Below are 14058 nucleotides of genomic sequence, written 5' to 3'. Positions count from 1 at the left end.
CTCTCTCTCTCTCTCCACCTCTCTCTCTGTGTGTGTGTGTGTGTGTGTGTGTGTGTGTGTGTGTGTGTGTGTGTGTGTGTGTGTGTGTGTCTGTGTGCGCGTGCGTGCGTGTGTAAAAACAGAGTCGCTGTGCTCTTCATGTAAAGCTCCGACGTGAGCGCACGGGGGGGGGGGGGGGGTCGGTATGATGGGCAGCAGCTCCACCTGACATATCAAACAAAGATCACTAAGGACTATGGATGTTGCAGTAAAAGTCATTTATACGGTGGAAACCCGGCTTTACAGGCGGGGGCGGGGTTCCTACGGTATACGGTATTATTATTACTTCATGTGTTCTATCCAGTGTGTTTATTGTGCCACCCGCTGCTGTACACTGAACTGCCCCTTGGGGATGTTAAAGATCAATCAATCAATCAATCAATCAATCAATCAATCAATCAAATGTCTGTGACTGGTGCCGATCGGCAACCCAATCCTCTGTCGCCGTCTCGCCAATGTTTTGTTTTTTTCCCCACAGAAGAGCAGGAGAATGTTGGCCGGGTGGCTGTAGGCACTACTCTCATACTTTCTTTGCAAAACCAATAAGTCCTTAGACGCCATCCATCCTGCAAAACTACAACTAAAAAGAAAATAGAACGGCTCACACACCATAGGGCTCCAAAATGCAGTCCATTTATTCACAGGAGCTAACGTGTAACGTTTCGAGCAACAACCGCTCTTCGTCAGACATACAGACTCCACACATTTTGGAGGCCTGTGGTGTGCGAGCCGTTCTATTTTCTTTTTAATTTTTGTACGTTGTCGGCTCAGCACCTGCCCAAATTTTTGGCACGGATGTGCGTGTGGTTTTTCCTTTTTTGAAAACTACAACAACCACATGTTGGCATGGTTTCCTGCGCTTATCTTCTGGATCGTTGCTCTGATTGGTTTAAGGTCTGTCCAATGACATACAGAGGTATTTTGATCTACATCCATTGGTCACACCTCTGAAAATCGGAGGTGAATCCATCTTCCCCAGAACCATACTCTGCCTCAAATGAGATATAGATGCAGGATTACAGTCTAAATGAATACAGAAACATATGACGCATCAGTGTCCCATAATTAAACGACTGCTCAATTATGACATGTGTAACCTAGCCGCTAACAAATTGCATAGTTTAGCCGCTTAGATCAACCTGAAACCTGAACTGAGATAAAAGAAAGGATGTGAGAGAAGCTAGAAGCTAAATCAAGGTGCAAAAACCTGTAACCATTTTCAATTTTGACAGAATTTTTCTTCAGAACAGTAAGACTGTGTATGAAGAGGATAAAGGACACTGGGTTTGTATTAGTAACTTCCTGTCTGTTAATCTGGGTGCGCATGTGTGCAAGTGTAATCATCTGATTTGAGTCAGCTGTGTGTCCAGCTGCAGTTAATGGTTGCCATGGTGATGGTAACTGCTAGTTACAACAGGGATCATGGTCCGTCACCCACTCAGACTGTGGCTTGCCAATCAAAGAGTGGAATATCCTTGTTTATCCAGAGTCCTAGAAAATATCATCCATTTATGTGAAAGATTTGTCATAATCGTTGTGGAATCTTGAGCTCTGGCTAAGATTGTGTTTTGTGAGTTCACACTGATATTTGACCTTTGACTATTAAAATCTAGTTGTCTCTGGGTCCTAGTGAATGTTTGTGCCACATTTGAAGGGACTTCCTTGGGGAGTTCTGTAGGTATTCAGCCCAAAGTCACTTTTAATTAGGTCATCATGACCTTGACCATTAAACACTGACATGTTGCCATCAAAATCTTATCACTTCAACCCTGAAGTTCTTGTCAAGATGTTATTGAGATGGTGATGGGACCAGCTGGCCATTGCCATGCGGTCCAGACCAAAAACACGAAATGTGGTCCAACCAAAAGAGCTGCTCTCGGTCTGGACCAAACTAATTGATGGTTCACACTTTCGCAATGTCAAAGCTTTTTTTCCCCTATGTTTCAGACTAGGAATTCTGGTGGTTATCCTACACATGAAGATGAAATGGTAAAGATGAGCCTCTGTAGCACAGGAGGAGATGAGATGTCTGAAATATGGTCCAACAACAACATGCAAGCCGTCTTCTCCTTTCCTGCCAGTGATGATAAAGCCTCCACATGGTGAGGACCAAGTTCATCCAAATTAGGCTCACATATTGGGCATGACTTTGGGTAGTTGTTTTTTTTTTTTTTTTATTGGGGGGGGGGGGGGTTAATGCCAACACATGATATTATTTATTTAGTATTAGTATTTATTTGTGGTTGGTTGAAACAGCATCTCAAGAGTGTGCCTTTTTTTTCTTTTTCTTCTCCGCACAACAGCATCACAATCTCCTCTTTGTCGGTTTTCTGTTTTTTTGACACATGTTGCTCCTCACCTCCATTCCATAGTGAGGTCCAGTGTACTGCTGTCGCTCTTCTTGGTAAAGTTTGGGTCAGGCAGCACTGCGGTAATGGGCCATCATTGCTCCAGCAGTCGCTCCAACATTGAAAATGTTGAGTTACAATGTGTGGACAAATCCTGAATAAGTTAATGCTGAGGGACATTTTGCTGCTCCTGCTTCTGTTTTAGCCTAGTTTTTGCTTTGTGCCCCTTTTTAAAATGTGCCACAAGATGACGTGCTGCATGGGCGCGACAAATTGGCTCTTGTTTGAGCGCAGCATTAATACAGAGCTGCAAAGTGTGCCCGGCGCACCTGGCGCCCTGCATCTCCAACCATTCATGTGACTCCTTTAGTGTTTCCACACAGAGTGCCATATTAGCCGCATTGTCACATACAGACACTCTCTTTTCTTCTGGAATTTTAAAAGCATCAGCAACTTGTTTCTTCCTGTGTGCGCCTCTTCTATTTGTTTTGTCTCAAGCACAAGACTCTTTGCTTTCCAGTCTCCATCAATGAAATGGGCAGTCACTGTCATATAGGACTCCATTCGAAGAGACGTCCACATATCTGTTGTCAAGCTCAGTGCCTCGCTGTGTTGTATTAACTCTGAAACTTTCTCTTTGAGTCCCTCGTCTTTTGCGGTTAGTGCATGCATGACTGTCTGGCGCGCTGGCACTGAATATCCAGGTTCCAAAACTTTTAACATGTTCTTAAAACCTTGGCCTTCCACAACACCAATGGGCCTCATATCCTGAGAAATAAAATTGACAATTCCTTCTGTGATATCATTTTTGCATTTGGATGATAGAGTAGGCTTAACATCCAGCGTGGTCTGGGTGTATCTGAGGGATGCTGCCGTTGTTGCGGGCAGGTGCGCCTGCAGTTATAAAACGAATAAACGATTATTAGACTAAAATATTGAAATATGTTTAATATGATATTAATAGCCCATAATATTGAAATATTACTGTTTTTAGATAATACACCATGTTTGTAGTCAAGCTGTGATATGCAGACTGTTGTTTGCAAATTTTTTCCCGCCATCTTTTGTGACGACACTGCCGATGTCTTTGACATGGATGGTAGAGGAGGACTCACTGTAAATGAAACGCTCAAAATAAAAATAAATATTCAGCAAACCACCAGACGTTGAATAACGTGGCCGTTCTTCAATCTATCTGTCTCTAGTGGGTTGGGCTAATCCAAAATAGTGAAAACAGGGGGGGGTGTTCTCTGAAGACAGGCTGTTACCTGTGAAACAGGGGTGCTCTGAAAACACCCCCATTAGAACTTGGTACTTTCCTCCTGATAAAATAAACCATAGACTGTATGAAATTAACATGGCAAAAAATCGACCAATCAGAATTTTGGTCGACCCAGAACGTATCGACCAATAAGTCAACCAGTTGACTAGGACTTTACAGCCCTACTGTTGATACCAAGCCACGGTCTGGTACCATCAAAAATTTGTTGGTCAGACTCTCTGATGATCTTTTTTTTTTTTTTTTAATGATTGTGTTATTTCTGGATGTCTCAACAGTTTAATTTGAATCCCACTAAAAATAAGATAAATATGTTTTGTCTGATCACTCATGTTGTCCTTAATGAATTGTACACAGTTACAAAATCTTCCAGGGTATGTAAACTTTTCAGCACAACTGTGTCTAACCAAAGCACAAACCTTGGTTCAGACTTTCAGGTGTTAAAATGCCCTAAGAAGAACTAAACTCGGTTATTCCTAAATACACATGCCCCAACATTAGCAGCTAACTAACATTAGCAGCTCGCTGTCAGTTCAGCTTGTAGTTGTAAATGTGCTGCTGTGCTGGGTGAGCTCTCTCTCACACTGTGGCCAATCTGTGATGACCCTAGGTAAACCTCAACACTGTGCTCAGTCAGTGTTTTACAACACAACTAAACACCGCCTGTTCCAAACAGTGTGACTCATTAACCACCACCTGACCTAGAGACCACGGCAGATTTTTCATTCATTCTCGGAAAGTAAATGGAATAAAGTTTTAAAAATACATTTCCTGGAGATTTAGCGTCTAGTCTCCGATTTTCCGTCTGCAAAGTGAAGCACAGGCCCCAAAAATCCACCACACAATAATTCAGTGAGTGCATGAGCATCGCACGTTGAGTGGAAGTGACAGTGGAGGAGTAACGGGCCGTTCAGACAGAACTTGTCAAGTCATATTTTAAGTGTCAAGCCGCTCATTGTGTTCACACGAGATGTGTTGTCTAGGCAGTGCATCAAAACCCAGAGCTGTGAATGCACCAACAGGAATTCTCTCCGACACCATGGAGTGACTCATCCAGCAGCTAATGTAGTGAAACAGTCTGAGGAAGGTCAGAGACGAACTGTTCTCTCAAACTGCAGCAAAGAGCTGAAGCACGGAGAATCAGCACTGCTCTTTCCTCTCAGCTCTCCTTAGTATTGTCTCTCAATGTGTGGAGGACAAAGATGGAGGACGCTGATGGTCCTGTCTGACTGCCTGTTGGACACCGCTGTTTTACCTGTTTCAAACAAAGGAAAACATGATCTGCTCCTGAACTGTACTGGAAAATCTTTTAACCAATCATCAGAAACTGAAGCTGGCGGTGAATGACCAAAACACTTTAGTTCCTGTAACCGCTACTAAAGTCAGGCCCCAACAATGATTCCCATAGACTCCCATGTTGAAATGTCACACTTTGCAAAAACCGTATGGTCTGTACAGCTAATTTCCTCCTACATGTTTATATAACTCACTTGTTCTAAATAATTGAGGGTGTGGCCTGTTTGAGTGACAGCTGGACGAGTGAATGTCTGCAACAGACTGACATGCACTGAGATCTGGCCTCCACATGCCCTGCCTCTTAAAGGGATAGTTCAACATTTTGGCGAATTGGCCCATTGCCATAATCCCTATAGCTTTAGCAGTAGGTTCGTTACCTTTAATTGTCGGTGCAAGCTGTTTTTAGAACGGCGGAGCAGAGCCGTGAGCTGCTCAGGGCTCCCTACGGAGGCTCCTGGGATTTCTTGGTTTCCCTCATCAAACTCATCAAATACACAATCCAACAACTCCAAAACACTCTGGTGGACAAGTTGTGACCTGAGTTGTTTTTCGAGGCAAATGCAGAGACTGCTTGCTGAAAAACTGTCCCTGAAGGCAACGTGCATCAGCGGTTTTGCATGAATTTACCTCGAAAACAACGCTGTCTCGCAACGTCCCGTTTTTATCTCACAGTGTGGTGAATATGCAGGTCACAACTTGTCCACCAGAGCATTTTGGAGTTGTTGGATTGTGTATTTGATGAGTTTGAGGAGGGAAACTAAGAAATGCCATCAGCCTCCGTAGCGTAGCTCTGAGCAGCTCGCCGCTCTGCTCGGCCATACTAAAAACAACATGCACCGACAAATAAAGGTAACAAACATACTGCTATAACTATAGGGATTATGGCAATGGGCCAATTTGCTATGTCCATCTTTTAACATAGGTAATTGAGGTCATTTCGCTTGGTTTGTGTAGACCATTCTGGTGTTCTGTATGAACCTCAGCAGACACCGTAGTCTGATGAAGTGCGCATGCGCAGTACGTGTTAGGTGTTGTTTACTTTCTCGGCGGTACTGGCTTCCCGGTTTGTGAGTGCATGTTCTGTGTGGTTGCTGCAGATCTTAAATAAAGCAACGAGGTTGATTTAAAGTACGGACCAGTCACTTAGTCACACGACACACCTCAACAGTTTGTAAAGAATTTGAGCTGTGCTAATTATTAATCATGTAAAAAATCGACAACTGCAGTCACTGCTGAATTTAACTTCAACTAAGATCAACTGAATGTGCTGCCTTAGTTTTGTAAATAAGCAATAGACTTTTTTTTTCTCAAATTTGCATCAGTATATTATTGAATGAAATATATTCACATGGTTATTTACTTAATTTTTGTCAACGACCCTTGTACAGTAGCCAGACAGAAAAACACATCTAGAGAAGACTTTGAAGTAATTTAATGAAATCTATTAAAGGTCCAGTGTGTTTGTCAATGTTTATTGGCAAATTCTGAATATACTACCAGTGACTATATTTCTATTAGTGTATATTTGCTATAAAATAAAATCCGTTTGGTTTTCATAGCCTTATAATTCTTCTTTAACAAGGCTGTTGCTTAGAGAGTGTCGCCATCCTACGCCACCATGTTTGTACAGAATGGAAAGTCCTGCCAACCAGAGAGCACGTTTAAAGAGTTTCACGTTCATAAATAAACAATCAAATTATTTAATAGATAAATTATAATCGGAATGATGTCACTGTTTTCCCCTTATTTTACACACTGGACCTTTAAGTGCATTTTTTAATTATCATAAGTATTGCTGAGTTATGATCAGAGACGTGCTCCGTGAGGTCACAGTGACCTTTGACCATTACATTCTAACCATTTAATCTGACAGACCAGGTGGAGTTGATGTCAGGTGTAAAGATATCCCGAGGTAAGGCCTCAGGTTCAGCAGAGTGAGGAGGACCACGGCTGTTGTTAGCTCAAAGATGTAATGACCTGTTAATTTATTCACTATTAACTGACTACACAAAATGTTTTTTATGAACCATATAAAAATCCTCATTAGTCTGGCACAGTAATTTACTGGTAACATCATAAATCAGCTTTTTACAGTCAGATAAAAAATAATACAAATCAGCCTGAGCTCTGCTCCTGCTGTGTTTTTAGTGCATAATGGCTCCTTTGAAAAGGCTGGGTAATTCATTTAAGGTGTATTGGCATTAGCATGATGCTCAATTCAAATTGTCTTGTCGATTTTTGTAATATGAATGTTGTATTTCTACTGTTTATGACACAAACAAAACAACAAAAGACACAACAGTTGCCACTTCTCCAGCTGCAGCTTCACAGAGATGCAAATCAGCAGCTTCAGCAGACCACAGTCCTGCGTTTAAAGGGTCAAGTGTTACATTCTGTTTCATATAGAAAACTGAATATGCAGCTAAAATATTACAATATTGTTCATTTACAACATCAAATCATGCTGCTACTAAACAGAAATTTCAAGTTTTCTCCAGCTATGGTTAACTTGTAGAGATGAATACTTTCATCTGGCGTTCACTCCTCTGGTGTGTTTACAGAGAAACAGCCGGTCAGCCCGTTAAACCTGGACAGTTGGTGCTAATGGCATCATGACGAAACTGTTCATAAAGTCTGATCACTTATACTCGTCTAATGTGTGTAAACTCGTCACCGTGGGAACGGTGGTTACATAATCTTCTAAATGGGCTCCAGCTTGTGAGCTCCGATACATCACAACACCGACACACACAAACCAAGTCAGTCCACTGTGTGGGTCTGTTTCAGGAGTGGAGTCGCCTTGTATCTTAAAACCTGCTGTGGTAAGAGTTGAAATGACCAAATGTGTACAGGCAACACACTGGCTGGGTGTACGCCAAATCCACCGCAAGGATCGGCATTTATCAATCTGAACGTGAGCATAGGGTATGTAGAAATCTCACGCCAGCTCTGACCAGGTTTACGCACATAACATGCAGGAACGAGTGCTGCTGTGTCAGAATTATGATTAAACCCTAATATTGACTGAATGATATGAAAATAAATGCTGCAGCTCAGTGAATTCCTGAGTGTGGAGGATAAAGAAGCATAAGTCACTCCTCTGACTAAAACATCTGGTTGACAAGGCCATATACACATCTAAATACAATATGACTGATGGCTCTTACTGTACAGTACAATATTGCATCCATTCAGACCTATACAAGGCAAGGGCCCTGGCAAAGGCTCACAGAATCTTGGCTGACATGACCCACCACTTGTTTAAGGATTTTATTTACTTCCTTCAGGTCGTAGATTCGCTCTGCCAAGGTGCAAAACTAACCGACATAAAAACTCCTTTATCCCAGCTGTGAATGCTTTTTTGAATTCTTTTTCAAGGATCTCCTGAGCGGGTATTTTTTTGTGCAGATTGCTGCAGTTGCTCTCTATTTGATTCAACATATGTACCTCGCTGTATTTTTTTTTTTGTATTATTGTGATTTTTGCATGTTGCTGCATGGTCTGTTATGTTACTTCGACTTGTGCTGACCACTTGCTGCACAGAAAACTGCCCTTAGGGGTTAATAAAGATTGAATGGAATTGAATTTAGTTAAGATTTATTAAGCATTAATGAAAGTAATGTATTAAATGTAATCTACTTTAATATTGATTTCATCCTACACAGCTGCATGTCTTCTCACATTTGGTTATTTGTATTGACAACCACTAATAAGAAATATTCATCTGAAATAATTGTTGCATTTGTTACATTTACAAAATGAGTATTGTTTCTGGATTTATTGGGGCCATTGGGTTTAAATATTGATCTATCATTGGAGACACAACTACAAGAAGTAATCTGAAAAAGACTTTGTGCCTCATGAAAATAAATCTGTCAGGTGAGCTGCCTCTTCACTTAGTCCCAGGGTGACAGATCTCAGTGGTCCACAGCTACTAGATACTTTCTACCTTGTGTATTATTTGAATATGATTTAAAGGCACATGTTAATTATCAGTAACAGATGGCATTTGATGTTGTCTCACCACAGCAGAGCTTAGCTTTGTTTATTTCCCATCATCCCTCACTAATATAACTATACTGTAAGTGGGGTGTACAAAATGTTAAAAATTAATGTCAGTATGAAGAATCCAATTCAAAAACGCCGCAATCTGCAGCATGCACATGACTGTACAGCTGACTCAGCATCTCTCTGAAACACTGAGCATTGTAACTGTCACAAAGGTCGAGGTTATCGAGGTGTTCCTAATAAACTGGACACTGAGTCTATGTGTGGTTTTATGTTTGTTTGTTTGTTTTGCTGCTCTGAGGTCATCACAGTGTCTGAGAGGACAGGCTGTCAGTCCATTCAGCTGAGCGTCTGTCACCGGAGACAGGAAGTGACAACAAAACCTGAAGAAGCTTTAAAGTGTAATAGGAGCAGCTCTCTATTCTATTACAAACACATTTTGTCTGCGGGGCATTAAGTGGAATATTATTGCGTCATCCTTTAAAAGCAGTGACTCCTTTAAAAGCAGTGGAGCCGGCCGATATGGCCCCAGACTGGAACCTCAGATTGTTAATAAAGTGAAAAGTTTCTTTCACTGAATGTAACTTTTTAAAAATAACCAAATTGCCTCTTGAGAAAAAGATATTGCAAGACAAAACACTGAATAATAATAAATAGACAATTGGCATGTTAAAGAAAAAAGTTATCTAAGAAAATAACATTTTAAAAAGGTGGAGGTAGTTGTAATTTGTTGCAGATGTTCTTGTTGTTGGAGTGCTGCCCTGTGGCCTGACTGTACCAAAGTCTGTCACGGAACAACACATCCTCCAGCTGCTTTGCTTTTTGTTTTTTTAAAAGGTATAATATGTAGGAATTCCCCCCATCTAGCGGTGCGGTTGCATATCGGAACGTATTCTTGATGTTGCATTCATGTGAAATCGGGCAGACATCAGACAGACAACAGACGCTGTATGTAACAGGATAAACAAGCGTCTATGTAAACAAGTGGTCCGCCAGCACGAGGCAAAACAATACAGGCGTGACAATATGTTGTCATGGTGATGTCGTATTGTTTACCTGACCCACATTTTACCGTCTTTCTCTCGTCCAGTAAAATGACATCTGGTTGGTTTGCCGACGGCCGTCTGCCTGACTGCACCTGAATGCAACATCAGTGCCTCCGTCCTTCCTCACACTACACAGTGGTGACAGTTTTAACAGGCGCTACCTGGAAAACTTTCTCCCCGAGCCGACAGCTCCGCTGAGTTTCCGTGGTTACCTACATGTACGGTCACGCTGCCACTGAACGTAAAAAATGGTGATGCAACATGGCAGCCTCAGTTCGGTGCGTCGCCCACTTATGTATTTGTAACAACTTGTAACAACTCATTCTAAGGTACGAGAAAGCTTTCATTTGTATGCGGGTGTGATTCGACCTCAGTGAAATACGTATTTATGAAAGCAATATTTGATTTTTGCTAATAAAAAGCCAAATAAGTTACATACTGGGGCTTTAAAGTTTGTGGTTGAGCTGTCCACCATGATGAATAATGAATGACCTGACAGAGGATAGCTGTGCAAACACATGTCTACTGGAATTATTTTTGAAAAATATTGCGATGAGTCACAATTTTTGTTGTAGGCTAAAGATTAATTTTGTATTTCATACTCGGTGAAGAAAAACAAAACCAAACATGTGATACAGTCTGGGTGAAATCACTAATCCCTGCAGATAAATGCTGGGCTACTTCACCAGTAATCACTATTGATTACTGCTAGGGTTAGCATTTTCCAATACACAGAGCCTCACCTCCATTACAGAAAATCATCTGCTGTCATTACATGCGTCTACATACAAAAGGAGGCAAAGAAGTAAACATGACAGAGGGGAGGGAGAGAGAGGTAACCAGTATAAACCTAAGAAAGACCTGTCCATTGTTGACTGGTTATATTGAAATAAACTTACCAGTGTCTTTATGTAAAATTGATCAATTCATCCACAGCAGCAAAAAAAAAACGGAGGCAGCCTTTTTCTGTTTAGTTTCTTCTTTACTAATACAATGAAGTATCAATGCACACAGCCTATATTCAAAAAGTGAGCCTTAAAACCAGCCGTCAGGACTTCTGTAACTTTGTGATGTCACAACAAACTGTCCATGCCCCCAGTACAACCCACCGTGTTTTGTTATAGCTTATTTTTTAACAACAAAACATTAACCAATCCTTCCATCACTGAGCTGGCAGCCACAAGACAGAAACATGGAGAAGGAACGCTGCACAATGATTGGCTGTCAGGAGGAGCCAATCGATATTTTAGCTCTGACTGATCATCTTCATTTGCACTCACCAGACAGTTTTACCAAGCTACAGCAACAGGTTGCAATCAGGTACCTGTGGCCATGCATCACTCCAAAAACAGTCAGTCAATCAGAAGAGAGGCTCAGAGACCAATACAAAATGCCCTGAAGCCTCAGAGGGGACATGTAAAACTAGACTGTGATGGTTTTGATTCTTAAAACAACTACTCTAGGACCAATGCTTCAAATAAAACCCAGAAGAAGAGGAAAATGTGGAGCTTTCAAGAGGAAATCTCCTTTCAACAGTAAATATCGAAGTACATCTTCCCCAGACCTCACTGTGACTGTTGGATTTGCCCGTCTTTATACCTGTGTGGGTTTTCCTGCCTGGTGTAAGTAGGTGTGTCCTTATTTCCTGACTGCAGTGGCCCTGTGACACCATGTTATTATTAGAACTGAATAATAAATAAATACTAATGCAGCAAAAGAAGTTGACTTAATTGACCACCGCAAACAAATGCTGCATGGTCCCTCTGTAAGAGATTATTGATCATTTCATATAGAAATCGATTCATGTATCAGGATCAGTGATGGGAATAACGGTGTGGGTTACTAACGGCGCTACTTTTTTCAGTAACGAGTAATCAAAAATAAAATAAAATGCACCGTTACTTGACTCAAGAAATCCTGTCATAAAGTAATACACTCGTTAAAGTGTACGTTATACACATTTCTTTTCAGTCCATCACCTAAAAAAAACGTTTATCTGAAACTAACCAACTCACTCAGTATTCCGCACTGGCAGGCTTAGTTCCAGATAAACGGGGGATTATAGAAAAACGTGAGTCCAAAGCTGTGTCTTAATTTGAATACTTGTACACTGTGTCAATCTTCTCCCCAAATAAGATTCAAATTTCCAACCATTCTTATGGTAAATATTCGAATCACATTCAAATTTGTAGCAAATTTTAGCTCATTATATCCACCTTTACCAGCTTATTATTACATCCTGCGTCCACTTAAGGACATTCCAACCAAATCTGTTATGTAACATTTGCAACACACCTGAGTTTTACCCACTTAGTAACTTAGTTATTTTTGGGGGGAAGTAACTAGTAACTATAACTAATTATTTTTGAAAAGTAACATGCCCAACACTGATCAGGATGCAGTATTAGAGAATATATGTGTCCCTACAGGAGAACCATCAGTGGTCCCTCCAGCAGCTAAATGAAGGTGTTGTGCTGTAGCTGCTTCATCTCTCCGTGTGGAGCCAGTGGATGTATAATAATAAAGAGGAGCGCTCTGAGAGCTGACTCTGCCCACACTCTTAACCAGTTGGGCTTCTTGAATTAGAAACATGCGGGATCTGCATGTCCTCTCATCCTCAGCCACAGGCGACAACTGACGCTGGCTCCTCTGAGCTCACAACTTCTTACTGGAGCGGAAGATTTCCGCGCGCGCATCCCCAGCACCGACCATAATAACCCCGCACTGTGTGCACAGCCTATATTACTACTGACGAGCCTTTCCTCCAGTTATCACATCTCAGGGCTAAGATGCTAATTATCGGCCAGTGCAGCAGCTGGAAGAGCTTCTGTTTCCTCCATAGCGACCCTCCATCCATCCAGCTGTGCTGCACATTCAATCCGACAGCATCCAGGAGGTGTTGCAGCGTGTGCTGGAGGAACCCCCCCGTCACGGTGTGTGGTGCAACATGCAGCGAATGTCATATCACATTTCCAGACCGTACACAGCCACTGACGCGAACCCTGAATCTCGTGAATCTCGGGCGGTTACTCACCAGAGGAACCCCGCGGTAACACCTCGGTCAGCGGGCTCTGCGCCGCTCCTCCGCGGGAGTCGCTCGGTGGCTGGGCGGCTGCGGCGCCATTCAAGCCCCACTAACTAGTTTGTGGCTGTGTGGGGAGAACCTGCGAGGAGTCGCTCCGGGATTTCTTTTGTTTTTAAAGGTATTTCGTGACGTTCCACTTGAAAACAAGCGGTGCCACATGAAAGTGAAAGGCGACAGCAGCTGACTCTCCCCCACGCGTCTCGGGGCTGCCGCTGCCGCTGCTGCTGCTGCTGCCGCCGCTGAGGCTTCCCCGTTAAAGGCAGCGGCACTGCAGCGCGAACGTGCAGCACCACGGCCGTTAACGGCGGCTGTCTCACCGCAAGACACGCACACACCGTTTCCCCAGTGGTGGTCCCTCTGACAGATGTGAGTCACTGGTCAACAGGCAGCGGTCCTATTGATAAGCTGTTGATTCCTGACGCGCTCCGACAGGACCGTACAAAGAGCCGGTCAGAACCGGGCTTACCTGTAGCGGCTCCTCACTCCATCGCTGTGAACGGAGGCACCGGCTGCTAAATCCAAAAGCACGTCCGTTTCTGCAAAGCGGGAGGCGATGACTACTGAGAGTCACTGTTGGAATGCGCGCGAGTGTGTGTGCGTGCGTGCTTGCGTGCGTGCATGGGCGCGTGCGCACCTGCGAGCGCGAGTGTGAATGTGGGGGCATCAAGTGGCGCAAGCCTGCGGTCCGCGAACAGCGGCAAGTTAGTCAGGGTAACACCGGAAAAAGAGTTGGCTCTACCAAAATAAGAGCACACTGACGGGTGGCGAGAGAGAAAAAACAGAGCTGCGTATTTACTGTAGCAAATAAAAACGTTGTCAACTCAATGTGTGGCAAAACAAAACCTACAAACAGGCATAAAAAGACATTTAAGATTTTTGAGGTCTGTTTTCCTGAGGTGTCAGTCTACAGGCAGGAGGAAGACAGTGTGGAGAAGTAGAAATAGCCAACACTCAACA

The 14058-nt window shown here is 42.7% G+C and overlaps 1 protein-coding gene across 6 annotated transcripts in view; it reads right to left on the bottom strand.

Annotated features, from left to right (window-relative positions):
* Positions 1–13662, bottom strand: part of LOC146970573 (disks large-associated protein 1-like) — a 199689-nt gene extending 186027 nt beyond the window's left edge. For all 6 annotated transcript variants that reach the window (XM_085804365.1, XM_085804364.1, XM_085804366.1 and 3 more), the window contains exon 1: positions 13568–13662. The gene's annotated coding sequence lies outside the window, so the exon portion shown is untranslated. The remainder of the gene's footprint in view (positions 1–13567) is intronic.
* Between the last annotated feature and the right edge of the window lie 396 nt (positions 13663–14058).

Source organism: Trachurus japonicus, chromosome 17 (genome assembly GCF_045865225.1).
Source record: "Trachurus japonicus isolate A0001 chromosome 17, Traja_1.0".
Classification (NCBI taxonomy): domain Eukaryota; kingdom Metazoa; phylum Chordata; class Actinopteri; order Carangiformes; family Carangidae; genus Trachurus; species Trachurus japonicus.
Note: the sequence above shows the minus strand (reverse complement) of the source record. Positions and strands in the feature narration are given on the sequence as shown.